Source organism: Sorex araneus, chromosome 2 (assembly GCF_027595985.1).
Source record: "Sorex araneus isolate mSorAra2 chromosome 2, mSorAra2.pri, whole genome shotgun sequence".
In the NCBI taxonomy this organism is placed as follows: domain Eukaryota; kingdom Metazoa; phylum Chordata; class Mammalia; order Eulipotyphla; family Soricidae; genus Sorex; species Sorex araneus.
In genome coordinates, this window is record NC_073303.1 from 97,435,701 (window position 1) to 97,441,700 (window position 6,000).

The following is a 6,000-nucleotide window of genomic DNA, read 5'->3' on the forward strand; positions in this document are numbered from 1 at the left end:
ATAATTTGTTTTCCATTGCTCAGAATGAAGAGACATGAGGTCGAATGACCGCACCCACGGCCTCACGGTTTTGGGTTTCTGTATTTTAGTAACTAAATCCAGAGAAATATCTGCCAGAAATTGCATCACTGCAAACTTGTACTTCTCAGTTATATTATATTCCACATATGAGTGCAATCTTTCTATGTCTGTCCCTTTCTTTCTGACTCATTCGCTCAACATGATACTTTCTATGTTGATCCATTTATATGAAATTTCATGACTTCATGTTTTCTGACAGCTACATAGTATTCCATTGTGTATATGTAGCAGAGTTTCTTTAACCAGTCATCTGTTTTTGGGCACTCTGGTTTTTCCAGATTGTGGCTATTGTAAACAGTGCTGCAATGAACATAGAAATGCAGATGCCATCTCTACTATACCTTTTTGCCTCTCTGGGATATATTCCCAGGAGTGGTATTGCTGGGTCAAATGGAAGCTCAATTTCTAATTTTTTGAGAATTGTCCATATTGTTTTCCAAAAGGGCTGAACCAGTCGGCATTCCCACCAGCAGTGAAGGAGAGTCCCTTTCTCCCCACATCCATGCCAACACCGGTTGTTTTTGTGTTTTGGGATGTGGGCCAGTCTCTGTGGTGTGAGATGATATCTCATTGTTGTTTTGATCTGCATCTCCCTGATGACTAGTGATGCTGAACATTTTCTCATATGCCTCTCAGCCATTCGGATTTCTTCTTTGGGAAAGTTTCTGTTCATTTCATCACCCCATTTTTTGATTGGGTTGGCAATTTTCCTCTTGTTGAGTTCAGCCAGTGCATTGTATATCTTTGATATCAACCCTTTATCGGATGGGAACTGCGTAAATATCCTTTCCCATTCTGTAGATTGTCTTTGTACTTTGGTCACTGTTTCTCTTGCCAGTCCTTCTCTTATAGGGAGTAAGTTCGGTGGCTTGGGGGGGAGTCATACTCCAGTTTGCCAGCGTCTATTGGCCAGGACCCTGACACTCTTCCGCTCTGTGCAAGGTAAGCACCTTGCCCCTGTACTAACACATCTCCTATGTCTTTTTATTTTAGCATGAGTTTGCCATGCAGACCCTTTTATTTTGATGTAGTGCTATTTGTTTATTTTTATATCTGTTATTTTTGCCAGACTGGAGCGATAGCACAGCAGGTAGGGCATTTGCCTTGCACATGGTCAACCTGGGTTTGATTCCTCTGTCCCTCTTGGAGAGCTCGGCAAGCTACTGAGAGTATCCTGCCTGTATGGCAGAGCCTGGAAAGCTACCCTTGATGTATTTGATATTCCAAAAACAGTAACAACAAATCTCACAATGAGACATTACTGGTGCCTGCTCGAGCAAATTGATGAACAATGGGACGACAGTGCTACAGTGCTACAGTTATTTTTGCCAAGCATGAAAAACATCTTGAGGGCAAGATTCTGGAACATTCTGCCTATATTTTTCTCAATACGTCTTATGGAATCCTGTCAAACTTGAGGTCTTTAACCCATTTTGAATTTTGTGTATGGTGTGAGATATGGATCAATTTCATTATTTTGCATGTGGCATCTGGCTTTCCCAGCACCATTTGTTGAACAAATTTTTCTTGCTCCATGTGACATAACAAGCTCCTTGGCTTGTTATAGATTAATTGTACATAGATCTGAGGATTTATCTCTGGGCTCTCAATTCTAATCTAGTGCTCGTTCTATCCATATTACAATACTGTGCTGTTTTGATGACTATAGCTTTCTACTACAAATTAAATCAGGAAATGTGATACCTCGCTTATTTTCTCTATGAATGGCCTTGGCTCTTTTGGGAGTTTATAGTTCATGCATTACTTTTTTCCATGTATACTTGAAACTAATATATGTTACCTGAATAAATTAAAATTATGAACAGAGATCCCCACAAAACAAGCATAAAGTTCTTTTTTTCTAGGGCCATATCAGCAGTACTGAGAGTTAGGGGTGGGTCTGATGGTTCAGCTTTCATGGCCCAGCACTACTCAGGACCAGAAGCACTGGGGACCATCCGAACTGCAGCTGGTGGTGACCAAAGATAGAACTCAGGATCTGACACATCCCAAGGATGTTTTTATCCTTTGAGCGATATCCTAGACCTCCAATAGGTCTAATTTGATAATCAAAGCTTTCTTTTCCACACACAAGTAAAAGAAGATCAATACAAACCCAAAAAAGTAGAGAGAAGGAAATCAAGTCCTAGCAGAAATCAGTGAAATAGAAATAAACAATAGAGAAAGTCAGTTAAACAAATAACTGGTTCTTTGAAAATTTCACCAATTTAGATGATAACAACAGACAAAAACAAAACAAAATGTGAAGAAAATCTCATTAAATTGATAAACCTTTAGCATGACTGGCAAGGAAGCAAGGAGAAAAAGGCATTAAGTATCAACATGAGAAGTAAGAGAGTGGTTATAACCAAAAACCTTATGGCTATTAAAATATTGAATACTAAGGAATAGTGTGAATGGGTCTGTGTACATTTGACAAGAGACAAGCTACCAATTCTTGACTATTAAAACTTTCCCTAGATGAAATAATGAGAATAAGCATGAAACTATAAAGAACTCAATTAATATTTAAACAGTTGAAAGAAATGTCTTAACATAGATGGCTTTACTACAGAATTCTACAAAGCATTTAAAGAAAAATAATGTTGTCTCATTGCCCATTTTTCAGAACAATGAAGAAAATGCACTGTTCTCTTCTCATTGTATGACATTATTATTACCCCAGTGTGAAAAACTTATAGTATAAAAAAGTAAAATATAGATAAAATTGAGCAAATTTAAGATTAATCTAAGATCAACGGGATGACAAGTGATACAAGTGATAGACAATTATCCCTTATAAACATTAATACAAACAGTAGTGATCAGTCTGTTCTATCCATCACCTCTAACACATACACACACAGACACAGCCATACACACACACTATGGCAGCTTAAATAAGAATGATTTTAGTAATGTAAGGCTGGAACACTACGAAAAAATTCATTAATACACATAACATAATAAAGTAATAAATCCTCACAATTCTTTCAATTAAATCAGAAAAAAAGGTAAAATTCATCATTTATTTCTGATCATCATTTATTTCAATCATCATCATCATCATCATCATTATCCCGTTGATTGTTGAATTTCTCAAGCGGTCTCAGTAACGTCTCCATTCGTCCCAGCTCTGAGATTTTAGAAGCCTCTCTTTACTCGTCCTTCCCAACGGTGCTGCATTGGAGGCTCGTTCTTCAGGAAACTTGGTAGCTTGCCAGGTTCTTCTGGGAGCTTGGTTTTATAGTCTCTGGATGTTGATAATAACTAAAAATTTAGAAGAGTTATGAAAATTTTTCAACCTGATAAGAATATTAAAAAACACCTAAGACTATTTTCATATTTAATGGTGAAATACTGGAAGAATTCTCTCTAAAATAGAAATGAAGAGAGTAGTCACTCTAAATTCTCTTAATTAAGAAATTACAAGGAGACTTTTTTTCCACTCCGGAGAAGTGTACTTTCTTAATAATGCATTCTATTCTTTCTCTCCTCTTACAACTTTCTAAGTAAATTTTTTCAATACAAACTGTTTTGCTTCATATACACACACAGAAAAAAGAAAGAACGAAAGAAAGAAAGAGAGAAAGAAAGAAAGAAAGAAAGGAAGGAAGGAAGAGAAAGGAAGGAAGGAAGGAAGAAAGAAAGAGTGAGAGAAAGAAAGAAAGAAAAAAATAAAGAAAGAAAGGAAGGAAGAAAAAAGAAAGGAAGAAAGATAGAAAGAAAAAAGAAACGACTGCAAGTCATACCCAGTGTAGCAAAGCAAGTGAAGGAAATCTGAGACACCTGAATTAGAAAGGAAGAAAGTAAAACTGTCTCCATCTGCAAATGGCACGATTATCTCTGTAACCCATCGGTAATATCTGGGAAGATACTAGCACCTCCTTGTTTGTGGAGGTTACTTTCTGGAGCTATATTTTATCACTTAGATAAAATCTTTTGGAAGACATGAAAGAAACGTCTTAGGTTACTTTAATAGCATTGGAGAGGGGGTTGGAGCGATACTGACTGCGGGTAGCCCATTTGCCTTGCACGCAGCCGACCTGAGTTCGATTCCCAGCATCCCATAAGGTCTCCCGAGTATTGCCAGGAGTAATTCCTGACCGCAAAGCCAGGAGTAAGCCCTGTGCATTGCCCCGTGTGACTCAAAAAGAAAACAAATAGCACTGAAGAAACAAAACTGTCACTGTCACTGTCATCCCATTGCTCATTCATTTGCTCCGGCGGGCATCAGTAACATCTCCATTGTGAGACTTGTTGTGAGACTAGGATATGGGAGAAGAGAGAACAGAAAAGGTTAGAAATTAAAATGTTCAACTGTTTGTTGTAAAAGTAGATTTTGTGCGTGCATAATTTGACCTAAACGAAAGGTAAAAATTCTTGCCATTCTTAAAAAAGAGAAATTAAAAAAGCATGTAAAGCTAAGGAAAACAAGTTTTTATTGTTAACTCATCTTTAAAATGCAAAATAAATTATAGAAGTTAGCTACTGACAGTATCTTGCCCGCACGGCAGAACCTGGCAAGCTACCTGTGGCATATTCGATACACCAAAAACAGTAACAAAAGTCTCACAATGGAGACATTACTGGTTCCCGCTTGAGCAAATTGATGAGCCATGGGATGGCAGTGACAAAGAGTGACAATTGTCAGTGTAATGTCTAATAATGGCTTTTGTCTGTGATCTCTACTGATTGTTTTGCTCTATCCCCATATACGAGATGTAACAAACCCTGAAACTATTGGAACTAATGAAACTATTCCATTCATCTTCTCTACTGCTGTTCTTAAACTTTTCCTTTCAATATTTGTAAATTCTTCCTCAACTCATCTCCTTCTTTCCCATATTTCCCCTCTGCTAAGCTTACTTTTCTATTATCAAAGCCCATTGGTTTTTCTTTCTTCTGTTTTGTCTATTATCAATTTTGTGCCTATATTGCACATGTAGTTAAAATCATCAATACTTTAAATTTACATTTAAATTTACATCATACATTTGGGGTTGTGTGTAGGGATATTCCACCCTGTTTAATTGGTCAGTGGCTCTGCCTTTGTTCCAGTACCATGCTGTTTTAATTGTTACCACTTGGTAGTAAAGTTTAAGGTTGTGGAGGGTGATGCCTCCCATCGTCTTTTTCCCAAGAATTGTTTTAGCTATCCGTGGGCATTTATTGTTCCATATGAATTTTAGGATTGCTTGATCCATTTTTTTAAAGAATGTAATGGGTACCCTTATAGGGATCGCATCAAATCTGTATAATGCTTTGGGAGTATTGCCATTTTGACAATTTTGATTATTTCTATCCATGAGCAGGGTATATGTTTCCATTTCCTCATGTCCTCTTTTATTTCATGGAGTAACATTTTATAGTTTTCTTTGTAGAGGTCTTTTACTTTCTTGGTTAAGCTGATTCCGAGGTACTTGATTTTCTGGGGCATGATTGTGAATGGGATTGCTTTTTTCATGTCCCTTTCCTCTGTCTCATAGTTTGCATATAGGAAGGCCATGGATTTTGGGGTATTGATTTTATAGCCTGCAACTTTACTGTATAAGTCTAATGTTTCTAAGAGTTTCTTAGTAGAGGCTTTAAGCTTCTCTAGATATAGTATCATAGCGTCTGCGAATAGTGAGAGTTTGATTTCTTCCTTTCCTATCTGGATGCCCTTAATCTCTTTTTTTTTGTCTAACAGCTATTCCAAGTACTTCCAGTACTATATTGAAGAGAAGTGGTGAGAGTGGGCATCCTTGTCTTGTGACTGATTTTAGAGGAAAGGCCCTTGTTTTTCCCCATTGAGGATAATGCTTGCTGTAGGCTTGTGGTAGATAGCTTTGACTGTCTTGAGGAAAGTTCTTCCAAAACCCATTCTGGTGAGGGTTTTCATCATGAACGGATGTTGGATCTTGTCAAATGCTTTCT